We start from the raw sequence: 16,974 nt of genomic DNA on the forward strand, positions 1-16,974 counted from the left end.
GTTTAGCAAGAGTAATAGAAGGCAGATTTCAGACTACCTAACAGATCAAAACGAAAATTTCTGTTCCGACACTGACAATGTTGAGTGTTTATGGAAAAAGTTCAAGGCAATCGTAAAATGCGTTGTAGACAGGTACGTGCCGAGTAAAACTGTGAGGGACGGGAAAAACCCACCGTGGTTCAACAACAAAGTTAGGAAACTACTGCGAAAGCAAAGAGAGCTTCACTCCAAGTGTAAACGCAGCCAAAACCTCTCAGACAAACAGAAGCTAAACGATGTCAAATTTAGCGTAAGGAGGGCTATGCATGAAGCGTGCAGTGAATTCGAAAGTAAAATTCTATGTACCGACTTGACAGAAAATCCTAGGAAGTTCTGGTCTTACGTTAAATCAGTAAGTGGCTCGAAACAGCATATCCAGACACTCCGGGATGATGATGGCATTGAAACAGAGGATCACACGCGTAAAGCTGAAATACTAAACACCTTTTTCCAAAGCTGTTTCACAGAGGCAGACCGCACTGCAGTTCCTTCTCCAAATCCTCGCACAAACGAAAAAATGACTGACATCGAAATAAGTGTCAAGGAATAGAAAAGCAACTGGAATCACTCAACAGATGAAAAAGCACTGGACCTGACGGGATACCAATTCGATTCTACACAGAGTACGCGAAAGAACTTGCCCCCCTTCTAACAGCCGTGTACCGCAAGTCTCTAGAGGAACGGAAGGTTCCAAATGATTGGAAAAGAGCACAGGTAGTCCCAGTCTTCAAGAAGGGTCGTCGAGCAGATGCGCAAAACTATAGACCTATATCTCTGGCGTCGATCTGTTGTAGAATTTTAGAACACGTTTTTTGCTCGCGTATCATGCCGTTTTTGGAAACGCAGAATCTACTTTGTAGGAATCAACATGGATTCCAGAAACAGCGATCATGTGAGACCCAACTCGCTTTATTTGTTCATCAGACCCAGAAAATATTAGATACAGGCTCCCAGATAGATGCTATTTTCCTTGACTTCCGGAAGGCGTTCGATACAGTTCCGCACTGTCGCCTGATAAACAAAGTAAGAGCCTACGGAATATCAGACCAGCTGTGTGGCTGGATTGAAGAGTTTTTAGCAAACAGAACACAGCATGTTGTTATCAATGGAGAGGCGTCTACAGACGTTAAATGAACCTCTGGCGTGCCACAGGGGAGTGTTATGGGACCATTGCTTTTGACAATATATATAAATGACCTAGTAGATAGTGTCGGAAGTTCCATGCGGCTTTTCGCGGATGATGCTGTAGAATACAGAGAAGTTGCAGCACTAGAAAATTGTAGCGAAATGCAGGAAGACCTGCAGCGGATAGGCACTTGGTGCAGGGAATGGCAACTGACCCTTAACATAGACAAATGTAATGTATTGCGAATACATAGAAAGAAGGATCCTTTATTGTATGATTATACGATAGCGGAACAAACACTGGTAGCAGTTCCTTCTGTAAAATATCTGGGAGTATGCGTGCGGAACGATTTGAAGTGGAATGATCACATAAAATTAATTGTTGGTAAGGCGGGTACCAGGTTGAGATTCATCGGGAGAGTCCTTAGAAAATGTAGTCCATCAACAAAGGAGGTGGCTTACAAAACACTCGTTCGGCTTATACTTGAGTATTGCTCATCACTGTGGGATCCGTACCAGATCGGGTTGACGGGGGAGATAGAGAAGATCCAAAGAAGAGCGGCGCGTTTCGTCACAGGGTTATTTGGTAACCGTGATAGCGTTACAGAGATGTTTAGCAAACTCAAGTGGCAGACTCTGCAAGAAATAAAATGGTTCAAATGGCTCTGAGCACTATGGGACTTAACATCTGAGGTCATCAGTCCCCTAGAACTTAGAACTACTTAAACCTAACTAACCTAAGGACAGCACAAACATCCATGCCCGAGGCAGGATTCGAACCTGCGACCGTAGCAGTCGCCTGGTTCCGGACTGGGCGCACTTTGCAAGAGAGGCGCTCTGCATCGCGGTGTAGCTTGCTCGCCAGGTTACGAGAGGGTGCGTTTCTGGATGAGGTATCGAATATATTGCTTCCCCCTACTTATACCTCCCGAGGAGATCATGAATGAAAAGTTAGAGAGATTCGAGCGCGCACGGAGGCTTTCAGACGGTCGTTCTTCCCGCGAACCATACACGTCTGGAACAGAAAAGGGAGGTAATGACATTGGCACGTAAAGTGCCCTCAGCCACACAACGTTGGGTGGCTTGCGGAGTATAAATGTAGATGTAGATCTCCATCGACATGCAAGTCACCGAAGTGGCGTCAACTAAAAACACTTGCACCAGGAGACCGCTCTAACCGACGGGAGGCCCTAGCCACACGACATTTCATTTCATTTCCATTTCAGTCGCCTTCAATGGTCATTTTCCACCAGTGTGATTTTATCACGTTTGTGGAACGGTGTCAGGAAACGACTTAAGTGGGAAGAGTAGCATGCTGGTGGATTTGCACATCAAAAGTAACTTTTCTTTCAAAAGACATTTTCATTTTATAAGTAGCTCCAACTGTTTGTTTACAGTTTCTATAGTAACAAGCAAAGCTAATCACAGTTTTCGTTATCTTTAGAAAGAAGAAAATTTCGGAAAGGTAATTTTGTTAAAGGTGGACTTCCTGACAACAATTACTGGATACGTTAAAAATTAAACCTTGATGCTCCTTGGTGATAGATGGAGCAAAGGAACCCAGAGATACCATCTTGATAGCGCGCTCTGGCGGATGCGCTTACTCGAGCCGCCGATGGTCATAGAGCAGATACGCTTCTGGCTCAACACTCAACGGAAAGCAGCCACTCTGTGGGATGGGTCATAACATTTAGAATTATGAGTACTGATCAAATACTCACATTAGATAACTTTCGTTAAGTAGTGTATCATTTTAGGACGTCTAGTAGTTACTTTGAACTAACAATGCAGCTCCAGGCGAGATATTAAATAGAGAATTGAATAGGCCAAGAAACAATTCATATCATACTAAAATCCTTCCTTGGGTCGGACCAGCATTTGCAACTGAGACTTACATTTGAGGCCCTTGAAATTCATTTGTCTCGTTGTCTCCTGCATATATCCTGGTTACCGAGAGTATTAAATGTCGAGGTCCTTGATCTGATGAAAAAGAAAAAAACTGTCACATCTTGTAATATAAAGAAAGATACTCTATTGGGACACCGAGGGGAGAGATATATCCGTCATTTAAACTTGTTATCGAAGGAAAGGTCTAATGGAGAAACTTGTGTCTGAAAGGCGTTTTGGGAGTGCACAGTTGTATCTCAGTAGAAACCTTCCTCTGCGAAGATCAGAGCTAGCTACGTGGGTAGTCCAATCTTCGCTGGAAGCTGGCGATCGAAGAGAGGAGTTAATTGCCAGACTACGACAAATTGGCCATGACACGCAATGCTTTGTGGCCAGAACGTAAGTGACTGATCTTTTCATGTGTTGGGAATTACACTTATGCAAGAGCTTCTTAGACAAAAATTTCGCCATTTGACTGTAATTATGTTTATTATATCCACTCTCACATTCTCGGTTTCGGAGCTATTTTCGAGTGCAGGCCACTTCAAATGTGCTTATTTCTGAGGGACATGTTTGATACATGCTAGGAACGATGTTGTTGTTATTCCTTATAGCTTCATTGGAAATTAATCCATAATACGCATAATATCTCACTCATCTGAAAATGAGAGCATTAATAAACTCATATATTATTACTTTGAAACTAATAACAATAATAACGTAAGTTACAGAAAAGAAATAACATACATTTTCTAGCGTCCCAGCAAAATCTGCAGATATACATGATAACTTAGAGACGTAAACACAATAATGAAGCATAAGTTGTAAAAAGTCTGAACACATAATTTCCGCCGTCTCCGTACAATTTTTAGATGTTGGCATCCTTCCGTTGATCTCAATCCAAACAGTAGCATAGGTATAGAAGATCTGAATCCAAAATACCTGTTTTGAAAATAGGACTCTTGTTTAAACGTGTGTGGATTCCTAAGGACCAAACTGCTGAGGTCATCGGTCCCTAGACCTACACATTACTTAGGCTAACTTATGCTAAGGACAACACACACACACACACACACACACACACCCACGCCCCAGAGAGGACTCGAACCTCCAGCAGGATGGGCCGCGAAATCCGTGACATGGCGCCTCAAACCACACGGCCACTCCACGCGGCTAAGACCCTTGCTTAGATGTTGGGCTAGGAAACCATGTCTCGTTGACAGTCGAAAGCTGGCTATTACTCCCTTCTTCAGTTTGATCCCGCATATCTCGCAATACTCCTCTATCTTCTTCCAAATATTTCATTCTGACTTACTTGTTAAGTTCAGTATGGGAGATTTCACACTTGCCTTGTAAATAAGTTACTTAACTGTGAAGAGTGGAAAATGGCTCTGAGCACTCTGCGACTTAACTTCTGAGGTCATCAGTCGCCTAGAACGTAGAACTAATTAAACCTAACTAACTTAAGGACATCACACACATCCATGCCCGAGGCAGGATTCGAACCTGCGACCGTAGCGGTCGCTCGGTTCCAGACTGTAGCGCCTAGAACCGCACGGCCACTCCGGCAGGCGGAGAGTGGAATGGGTTTATTTCTTAGCTTATATATGTATAACTTTTTTTTTTTGCCAGTAGATCAAAAGTTTTATATCCGTTTATTCCTACATATGAAGGTATCCAATGAAACACTATTTCTTTATTTCCGTCCTAGATATGCTTTAAGGTTTGTCTCTTTTCATTTATAGTTGTTGTTTCTGTGGAGTGGTTTGTTGAGCTAGCTTCAGTGACTGCCCTAGCATCAACGAATATTATAGCTTTTGTAAATAAGTTGATAATTTTTATTGCAAAACAAAGAAAGGCACAATATTTGGGAGATTATGAGGGGTGAGATATACAAGTTACCAAACTTATAGTCTAAGGAAAGATACATGATAAAAGTACTATTGGCAGATCGATGAACTCATGTCTGAAAGGCGTTTGAGGATGGCACAGCTGTACGTCAGAAGGAGCATTCCGTACTTCACTGTCAAGATGAGGGCTCGGTACGTGGCTCGACAAACTTCGCTAGTAGAAGAGGACAAACGTTTCATTGCAAGAAACATGAAGTGCACTTCTTAGGGAAAAAACTGTAAATAACCTCGTATTCTTCAGTTTAACACAGGATGACTCTCTGAGTAACAATGAATAGCACTTGAAAGCCATTTATAGGTGAAATTACCCAGTGGACGTAATAAACATAATTAGTCACATGGTGAAAGTATTGTCATTTAGAATCGTAGTTAATTTTTATAAGCTTTGATTGAACGTCATATTCATTGCTGTTTATATGTGGTGCTTTGGATGCAGCATGGATTTCGCATTGTTTAGACTCATTCTTTCGTGTTACAGTGAGTTTTCCGTCAATGGAAGAGACACTCATTTTATCAGTAACCTAATGCAGAAATTTACCAACGCTTAAGAAAAACTGGACCTCTCCTTCATGAGCACGTTAATGGTGGTACCGTAAGGTGAGGACGACGGGTTTTGACAGTGAGGTGAAAGGTTTAGTAACGCAAAAGCTTGCAATTTGATCGTATCATTTTACATGTGCACCACTGTTGGAAAGTGCAAGCGCTATAATCACACGGTTCCATACCTCATTTCTAATCTATGACGAATCCTCATTCTCCAAATAAATAATGCACCCTTCCAAACACGCCATTATTCGCAGATGAGACTTACAGTGCACATGCTGACTACCTTAATAGTCGGAGTAATCACTTATGAGACTGAGAGAATACTGCTGTTACATCTGACCTGTTATGAAGAGACGAAACTACAATCGTCTGATCGTACCTGTCCATTCTTTAATTGCTCTGTGAGGTGGTTCATCGGTGCTACAAAATATGAAGTATTATGAAAAATTATATTGATCTCCGTGCGACTGATCTGCTGTGCTGAGAGAGAGGGTGTGTGTTCTTCAGCCTTCCCCATTCGTCCTTGTTGATTGCACTGAGACATCGATAACGTCTATGGTATCGATGTGCGTTGCCGACTCTGATGTGGTGCTACGATATTTGGACGATATCACATAACCTATAAGTTTTCCCCAACCATTAGGACTGAAATTATCATTTTTCAGACCCTTTACTTTTCCGTGCTTTATCATCGTGTTCCACATATTACTGTCATTAGGTAAATTTGCGGAAACCAGAACCAATTGTGCTCTTCGCGACTAGAAACAGAAATATTGCATTCAGGGATGACATCTTCAAACGGTTAAAGCTATTGTATCAATAATTTGTTACTCATGACTAGTTTCAATTGTAGATCATCGGTTCTGCGTCACCCTGGTTCCCGGAACTCCTGAAGATTGACGTTGACTGTGGATATTGTATCATAGACACAGTCCCTTTGACTGTTCAGAGATGTCACTAAACCCGCCCAAGGATGTAAACAACCATGCATAAGCCTATTAGACGGAGGGGGTCCGACAGCCGATCGGTTCCAGTCATTCCACCAGGAAGGAGGTACACGGCTCGTGTCGTCTGTAGTTCAACCATACTTAGACGGTCAATACCGCGGTTCGATCGCGTCCGCATTGTTACTTTGTGCCAGGAAGGGCTCTCAACAAGGGAAATGTAAGGGTGTCTTGGAGTCAACCAAAGCGATGTTGTTTGGCCATGGAGGAGATGCTGAAAGACAGGAACTGTCGATGACATGCCTCGCTCAGGCCGCCCAAGAGTCACTACTGCAATGGATGACCACTAGCTACGGATTATGGCTCATAGAACCCTGACAGCAGTGCCACCACGTTGAATAACGCTTTTCCTGCAGCCACAGAACGTCGTCTTACGACTCAAACTGTGCGATATAGGCTGCATGATGCGCAACTTAACTCCCGACGTCCATGGCGAGGTCCGTCTTTGCAACCACGACACCATGCAGCGCAGTACAGATGGGCCCAACAACATGACGAATGGACGGCTAAGAATTGGCATCACGTTCTGTTCACCTAAGAGTGTCGCATATTTCTTAAACTACACAATCGTGAGGAACGTGTTTGGAGGCAACCCGGTCAGGATGAACGCTTTAGTCACATTGTCCAGCGAGTGAAGCAAAGTGGAGGTTCCCTGCTGTTTCGGTGTGGCATTATGTGGGGCCGACGTACGCCTCTGGTGGTCGTGGAAAGCGCCGTAACGGCTGTACGATACGTGAATGCCATCCTCCGACCGTCAGTGCAACCATATCGGCAGCATATTGGCGAGGCATTCATGGACGACATTTCGCACCCCCACCGTGCACATCTTGTTGATGACGTCCTTCAAGATAACAACATCGCTCGACTAGAGTGGCCAGCATGTTCTCCAGACATGAGCCCTGTCGAACATGCCTGGGATAGATTGAAAAGGGCTGAATGTGGACGACGTGACCCACCAACCACTCTGAGGGATCTACGCCGAATCGATGTTGAGGAGTCGGACAATTTGGATGAACAGTGCCTTGATAAACTTATGGATAGTATGCCACGACGTATACAGGCATGCATCAGTGCAAGAGGACGTGGTATTAGAGGTACCGGTGTGTACAGCTATGTGGACCACGACTTTTGAAGGTCCGCTGTGTGGTCGTACAACATTCAATGTGTGGTTTTCATGAGCAATATAAGGGCGGAAATGATGTTTATGTTGATCTCTATTCCAATTTTCTGTATAGGTTCCGGAACTCTCGGAACCGAGCTGATGCAAAATCATTTTGATGTGTGTAGATACAGCGTGGAAAACATTTGATACAAGGCATTTTTCCGGTGTCATCAGTCATCTAAATGATCCGATGCGCCACATCACGAATTTCGCTTCTGCCACAACCTCTTCATCTCAAAGTAGCGCGTGCATCCAACGTCTTTAGTTATTTGTTGGGCATATTGCAGTCTGTGTTTCCTCCTTCAGTTTGTAGCGTCTGAAGCTCCCTCTACTATTATGGAAGATAATCCTTGCTGTCTTAATATCTATCCTATTACCTTATGCGTTCTTTTCAATGTTTTCCACATGTTCCTGTCCTCTGTGATTCTGCGGAGAATCGCCTCATTTCTTATTAGTCCAACTACTTTTAAACATCTTTTAATAGCACCACATCTCAAACCGATTGGCTACTCTTTCGGTTTCTCTCAGAGCTGAATTCACTTCCATAGAACGAAACGTATCTGATAATGAAATTTCTTATACAAAGGAGGATAGATATTTGATACCAATGATTTTTTTAGCCTGGAATGCCCTCCATGCCTACGCTAGTCTGATTTTCATGCCCCCCTTGCTTCGTATGACATATGTTATTTTGCTTGCAAGGTACCAGAATTCCTTCACTTCGTCTAATTCGCGGTCGCCAGTTTAACGCTTATCTCATTTCTTCTTCTCCTCATTATTTCCTCCTTTCTTCGGTTAACTCTCAATCCACATTCTATGCTCATCAGATTTTTCATTCCAAGTAACAGGTGGATCAGTTACAGGCTAATTAGTTACTATGGCAGTCATTTATTTTGCGTGTGATTTACAGATTTGCGTGTGAATTATAGATCGTTCACTGTAAGCACGCTGCTTTGTGACGTTGGTTCAAATGGCTCTGAGCACTATGGGACGTAACTTCTGAGGTCATCAGTCTCCTAGAACTGAGAACTACTTAAACCTAACTAACCTAAGGACATCACACACATCCATGCCCAAGGCAGGATTCGAACCTGCGACGTTGGTTTTGTTGTTTTGTCCAATACCATGGGGTGAACAAAAAGCTGGCAACGTTTGTGAAATTTCGAAAACATCACTTCAGAGTCTGGCTCAGCCTGAATCCGAGTCGTTTAAGACGACAGATCTGATGGGGAACAGACGTCTTGCCAATCACAGCTCTGGGGCAAACTACTTGCAGTAAAACTTAACAGAATACTGTGATTCTTTCTTATGGTTAAGGTCCAGCTGTGACCTCCACGTGGACTGCAGTCACAGCACAGAAGACTTCAGTAACGCGAAGGCAGTGGTATAATTTGTACAGAGAAGATTTAGATTAAACCACTGTAATCTGCTTAAAATTGATCTAGAAACTTTTTTAAGTTATTAAATCACAATTCGTCCATAGCTATGCAACATATTAAGGCGACACCGAAAACACAGCTTGAATTAGGCACTAGCCTATGACATTTCCTACGATTCACCAATGATGATAGTTCAGTACCCATGAAACCCTTATAAACTCTGCGATTAAACCATTTTTTTCTCAGACTGCATCGACAGCATTTCTTTAGCCACTAAAATACGAAAATCAGTTTACAGTGCCACCTAGTCCATAAGCCCTTATCCTTGGACCTCAAAAAGGCACTTAAGATTTACCAAGTGAGCATTGTTTCCTTACCTGGTCTTGTCTTACAAACGATGAATAACTTAATGACATTCACGCTGCCATCTTACAAGAAGGATGGAGAGATACAGGAGTTGTGTTCTCATTTGGTCCGCTTTGATTAAAAAAAAAAAAAAAAACGTATTAGTAACAGCGTTAGACTCCTACAGGCCTGTAGCCTCTTACAGAGTCGCAAGTCGTCCATGACCGTTACATCTGAACAGAGCATCTGTGAGAGAGGGAGAAGGAAGTTCGGCATTATCCTGGGGGAAAACCGGGCTCTTTTCACTTAAAGAACAGAAAAAAGTCTGACGACTGCAATGAGCGATGACCGCCACCAAGGCCGCACTGTGGGTCCTTGAACAAACTTTAATCATCTATCGACTGCCCACGCTGGCACGTACAAATAGTTACAAGTGCTGTCTCACAATATGAAGTGCGAGTCGTTGTATCACACAAGTTCACCATTCTTATCTGGTTTGTCATCCATGACTTCCCCCAGTTCTCACATCTAAAGACATGTTTACTATATATGTATGGTGTCTGTTGTGTGGGGTAAAGCGGGAAATCTGGGTTCGAGTGCCAGTTCGACACAGATGTTCAAGTTTCGCTACTGAATTGCTTCATCGCCCAATCTGTCTGACGTCAGTATCTCCCTCCAAATAGAGACATTTCGACTAAGCAAAGATGGGTGAGCTTCGACATGGAATTAATACACACACGATTAATACTAGGTAATGGACTTACTGTCAGTACTGTAGAAAGGGTAGAGGAAGTAAATAAAAATGAGATGGTAGGTATGATACAATGAAAAAAATTTTAAAAAATCACTGAAAGATCCAAGTCGCAACAAGACCCCTGAAGTAGACGACTGTCCAGAATTATTGAGATCCCTGCGAATACGAATCATGGTATAACAATTTCACCTGGTGTCTTCAGACATCAAGAAGAACGAAATAATTCTTTGAAAAAGACAGATGGTGATAGGTAAGAATACTTCCGAAATATTTGTTTAATAAGACATGGCTGCAAAGAACTGACACGAATTATTTATAGGAAAATGAAAAAGTAAGAGAAGACGACCTCGGGCTTGATCAGAGTCTTTAAAAGAGACTGTAAGATCAGCATCAACCAAAGTAAAATAAGGGATATGGAACGTAACTGAATTAATCAGGTGAATCAGGGGTTATTACACTAGCAAACGAGACACTGAAGGTGGTAGACGAGTTTTGCTAATGAGCAGCAAAATAACTGATAAAGGCCCAAGTAGAGGGGATAAAGGATGCAGAAAGGCAAATGCATGAAACGAATTTCTGAAAAAAAAACTGGTGAACATCGATTTTAAATTTACGTGTTAATAAGTCTTTTATGAAGTTTTTTTTTCTAGCATGCAGCCTTGTTCGGAAGAGGAACAATGAAAATAAGCTCTGGGAAGGAGAGACAAGATTTTGAAATGTGGTGCTACGGAAGAATGCTGAAGAACAGTTGAGCAGATCGAATGACTAATGAAGAGATACTGAACCGAACTGAGGTAAAAAGAAATCTGTGCACAACCAGACTAAAAGGAAATAACGGTTGATTGGACACTCGTGACAGATAGGACCATCAGTTTGGTGACGGAGGTTCAAATGGCTCTGAGCACTATGCGACTCAACTTCTGAGGTCATCAGTCGCCTAGAACTTAGAACTAATTAAACCTAACTAACCTAAGGACATCACACACATCCATGCCCGAGGCAGGATTCGAACCTGCGACCGTAGCGGCCGCGAGGTTCCAGACGGTAGCGCCTCGAACCGCTCGGCTACACCGGCCGGCGGTGACGGAGGGAACTTCGTGGGGTAACAATTGTAGAGCGAGACAAACCAGTCTTCGGAGTAAAGAACACAAACAAAAATACAAAAGCGTCTACGGCAGATGTAGGTGCGTGTTTTGAAGATCTTACCGAACAGCATTTTAGACGTGGAATCTATTCACTAGAAAATCGTTCGACAACGTGTATGCACGTAATACAGGATGACGTCGAGAAACGAATTCATTTTTTGGCCTAGAAAACGCAGTTTTTCCCTGTTACTCTAGTAACCTTTTCAACGACCCTCGTTCTATTGTGAAATTACCACGCTGGGGTTATCCAGACAACTGTTTATAACTTACGAATGGAGCGAATGTTGTTGGAAGAAATACTGTTATGCAGAAACTTTAAGTAAATTAATACAGGACGAGGCCAATATATCTCCTACCATAAATCTGGGTTGATAAGATTATCATCAACAAAATGTTAAAAAGGTGTCATCGCTATTTTGAGTAGGGAAGGTGGTAACCGAGTCAGTTGGTACAGGAAAACAGTTTTTTTTATCCGTGTTACCAAATATCACAAGTTTAAACATATCACAAAAGTGATAAAATGATAAAATGTGTGGGAATCTGTCATATACGGTTAGAAATTAGTAAAAGGAAAGGTCGAATTATCGAAGGCTGGTTGAAAGAGAACAGAGCCTCTAGATCCCTGCGGTAGGTTTTAGCTGGTGATATCACATGTGTTTATTACGACCATCCTTCTAAAATATCGGGTTACTTTATCAGCTGGACTACGTCATAATTAGACAAGCACTTACGAACAAAAAGTGTTTCAGCACAGAGCATACGTATGGGCGGATCATAACTTAGATGAAAACCGAGCGCATAGGACAGCAACTTACATCCGAAAGAATAAGTAAAAGGGAAGCACTGAGAAATAAAAGAGACTAGACGAAATCACTCAGTTGGCGATAGTTCAATATAAGCGAAGCGGAATATAATAAATTAATTAAAGCTGGAGATGTCACCAAAAGCTGAATGAGGATAAACACAATAAAAACTATGTGTAACTCAGTAATGGTTGTATGTGATGGATGTGAACAAAGGAATACATCAACCTATCTTAAGTGTCAGAGCTACACTTATGGTATTCCTTAACTGAATGTGAAATGGTTGGAAAGAATCTTTTCGTGCCGCGCGAAATCACAAATGAGTCATTCGTATCATGAACGCATTCGAAAGCTGCTTATATTTCGCTACTAGCTGCCACAACGTTTTAATATGAACGTTTTGTAATATTCAATCGAGAGGTGCTGCTTGGAAAATGTATCGATGTTTGTGAAACTATGTGACCTGAATGCAATAGTCCACCATGCAATTTGGTTATTACTGTGCGCGAGCACCTAAACATCAGATTTTTCATCAATAGATTGCAAATGATGATCTTGTTTCGTGATGGATTTCTTCGTGTGTAGTTATAAATTCACTGGTGTCAGCGCAAACTGAAGTGGAGTCGTTTGATAAGGTACTACCTTCCTGTCTCACTACAGGATAGGCAATGTATTTTTTTTTTTTTTGTAAGTTTTGGAGTCAGCTGGTTCGATCCGAACCGCCACGAATTCCCCTCTTGTACCGACTTCCTCATCTCAGTGTTGTACCATGCGACCTCACATATTTGTTGGTTTTTTTTTCCAATCTCTGTGTTCCCCTACAGTTTTTCCCCTCCACAGATCCCTGTAGGGCCATCGAAGTTACTCCATGTTGTAACACATGTACTATCATAAAAAAAAATGGTTCAAATGGCTCTGAGCACTATGGGACATAACATCTATGGTCATTAGTCCCCTAGAACTTAGAACTACTTAAACCTAGCTAACCTAAGGACAGCACACAACACACAGTCATCACGAGGCAGAGAAAATCCCTGACCCCGCCGGGAAGCGAACCCGGGAACCCGGGCGCGGGAAGCGAGAACGCTACCGAACGACCACGATCTACGGACGGTATACTATCATCCTGTCCGTTCCTCTTGTCAGTGTTTCCCTTCTACGCCGATTCTACAGAGAACCTCCATATCGCTTAGCAGTTCACATAATTTTCAACATCCTTCGACAGAAAGAATTCTCAGTCCATGATTCATTACCATAAAATTTCTCAGATTAATTCCGATGTGTCATACTAGCAGAATGCTTTTGGCCAGGCGTGCCTTCTTTGCCTATGCTACTCTGTTTTCTATGTCCTCCTTTCTTCGTCCATCATGTACAAACATGCTTCCTTAACCTCTTCCACATCTTCGTCCTCAATTTTGATGGTAAGTTTATCGCAAATCTCATTTCTGCTACTCCTCACCAACCGCATCATTCTTCAGTTTATTCTTAATTCATATTCTATACCCATTCGATTAGTCATTCCTTTAATCCTTCTTCCTTTAATTCTTCTTCACTTTTACTGAGGACAGCAAAGTGATCAGCAAATATTAATAATGATATCTTTTCATACTAAATTTTAATCCCACTTTTGAATCTTCTGATTATGCCCATCATTTCTACCTTGATGTACAGAATAAACAGCAGCGCCTAAAACGATCCTAAATGAAAGCTGTTCTCATGCTAACTAACTTTTGCTCATTCATAAACGATCTCTGTACCAAGTTTATACACCAAACCTCCGACACACTGTCTTTACCGTTGAGTGCGGTCTATCTCTTTGCTTCTGTGCAGATGCTACTTTGTTGACCATTGAGTGCCAGAACTCTGTCAACGAATATAGTTACCAATCTGGCTTTGTAAAAACACTCAACCCAGAACGGCCTTCTTTCATGTTGCATCGCCTTGGAGTCAAACACACACATTCCCTAAATCTCATACATACTTTCAAGGCAAGCAAGACATAAAACAAACAATAAAGGTTAGCAACAATAAAATTAACACTGACTGAATGACAGTTTATATAAATATGTGTTAAATCAGACTGTAATAAATTTCCACAAATATTAAAATGGTTAATATTTTTTATATACAGCCTTATTAGTCCTTGGCTAGATAACCCTAGAGTACTGCTTTCGTACGTTTCAGTATTACTAAACTATGCTTGTATGGCTACTCGCTGTCATTGCCAATAACAAACATATGGAATGCTACAGCCTAACTTGCTACTGTTTCGTAAAATAATCCAGTGCTAAATAAATGCTTTCGCCAAACCTTTGCATATAAATCACAATAATGTTCATACAACTAGTTAGATCGACAAATTACTTCTCGTTTTTGATTGAACAAATCTTTGCATATAAATCACAATAATGTTCATACAACTAGTTAGATCGACAAATTACTTCTCGTTTTTGATTGAACGGCACTGAATAATGGTAACTAGAGTGGTGTTTCTTACGTAAAATTATAGATGTTCAAACTGTTATGAATTATTGAGTCTGTTGAGCAATCTGCACATAAAAGTGATGATTAGATGGAAACGGTAACGTCAGGTATCCGTTGTATCATCCGTAGATCACAGTACCACACGGAAGTCGCAACGCGAATCAGTACCACAGACATCAGCGAGGGTTCTCTGCAATCCGAATCCGCTACGACGCACGGTAGGGGCTCCTGAACACCACACCTCTCCCCCCCCCCCCCCCCCCCCAATCACTGTAGCGCCTTTACACTGTCATTATGGTGTCGAGCATGCAAGCGCTCGACTTAGATGGAGACCTAAGCCACAGAAGTCGGCATTATAGTAGAGGAGCAAGGAGTACTTAAACTTTCAGATGAACACCGTATCTCAAGAAAACAGTTTGTTAATTACTGCTTCAAGTGAGGCATATCAGCTGTAAATTATCCAGTACTCCTATGGTAAAGAACTGTGTCAAAGTTAAGTAAATCTTTTATTCATTTATGTGATAAAGTGAACTAATATTTCATGTATTCTAGTCTGATGAGCATTCTCTCAGAACTATCAAAGACCCCAAGCTGTGGCTGGATGAATGTGGTTTCGCCTGGTCATAACAAATGGCGACGATGATCGACATTTAACCGACTCGTATTCCACGCTCGTTGCGTGCCTGTTGTGCACGACCTTTGTTCTGAATTTTGTTGCTCTGCTTCTAATCAATTTTGTTATTGTGTATCCTAATGTATATCAACATGTCTGAGCCGCCACAGGAAATATTTCTAACCGAAACTGCACTGTTTGAGATGTAGCAGACAGAGCGCCAACTGCTCACTGTCAGAAAAACTGACGTCATTACTCACCAAGCAAGCAACACCGCTGTCGTTGGATGATTTCGCCCATACCACACCCAAGATTAAGAATAGTCGGCCTACAGGGCGCAATTGGGGGCACTCTTCGGTACCTACAAGATAACAGGTCAAAAAATCTATTCAGTCTGTGTCAAGCTGTGCGCCAAAACTGTTCACGATAAAGTCACGTACGACGACCTTATGAAACTGTTAGATGACTATTTTGACAGTCAAGTCCATGTGGCAGCTGCATGGTTTAACTTTTTCCGTCTGAAGCAGCAGCCTACTCATACAGCCAAATAGTAAATAGGGGAACTCCTTGGAGGTCTCACCAGACATAGCAAGTTTAAATGTTAATATGGCTTTAACTATAGTGACAAGTTACGTGATGCTGTTACTCAGAAGTTATCAGACACATGCATTCGTGCTGCGGTTCTAAAACTGCCAGGCCCTGATTTAAAAGCAGTACTGTTTGTTGTGTAATCTCCAACGATTATGGACTCAACAGATGTTGTTTTTGAGGCTCCTGGTTGAGCAGTGCGTGGCTCGTGTTCCCGCTATCATGTATTTTACACCCTGTTTTTAACGTACTTCCATCCCACTACGTTAATTGAAATTACTACTGTCGCTGAGTTTCTGCTTTTCCAGACAGTGAGCGGCATTAGCAGAGCCTGTCGATATATCCCCTCTCGTAGTATCTTTTATCGACTGCTATTACTTCCTGGTCGTCGTCTGTCGTAATCCCCCCCCTTCCATCCTCTTTCTTCCACACCTCCCCTCTCTTTGCCCCCTTCTCTCCCCCGAGTCCTTTTGCATTTCCCTCCTCTGCCTCCTCTCATTCCGTCTCGCGTCTGCCCTTCTCCCCCTTTATTAGTCCTCTCTCTCCTTGGTTCCCCCCCCCCCTTTTTGTTTTTTCCTCTCCTCCCTCCTTGTTTTTCCCCCTACTCCAGGTCCCCCCCCCCCCCCCATCTGCCTTGGATCGGGAGTGCCATCTTTGTGCCGCCTTTTTCGTGCAGTGTTTTACAGTGTGTTTTTCCAGTGCGTGCTCCGTGTTGTGTCTTTTGGGAAGTGTAGCGAACAACCATCATACTGTCGCTGGGTGTGCTTTTTTTTCCACTTGCGAACAGAAACCAGACTGTCGCCATGTTTTTTAATTGTGTGTCTACTATGTTACTTGTCTGATTCCTGTGTATTTTATCAACATTTCCATCCCCTTTTGCTATCTGTTTTAACTTTCGCATTTTTACGCCATTTTCCACTTCAAATCACCATTTTATCTCCTGTTTTTTCTTGTTTCTTTCTTCCTTTTTTTTAAAAAAAAAAGTCTGTAGGCTGTAGAGCAGCTGTTTCACAGAGGAAGACCGCACTGCAGTTCCTTCTCTAAATCCTCGCACAAACGAAAAAATGGCTGACATCGAAATAAGTGTCCAAGGAATAGAAAAGCAACTGGAATCACTCAACAGAGGAAAGTCCACTGGACCTGACGGGATACCAATTCGATTCTACACAGAGTACGCGAAAGAACTTGCC

This window comes from Schistocerca piceifrons, chromosome 6 (assembly GCF_021461385.2).
Source record: "Schistocerca piceifrons isolate TAMUIC-IGC-003096 chromosome 6, iqSchPice1.1, whole genome shotgun sequence".
Classification (NCBI taxonomy): Eukaryota; Metazoa; Arthropoda; class Insecta; order Orthoptera; family Acrididae; genus Schistocerca; species Schistocerca piceifrons.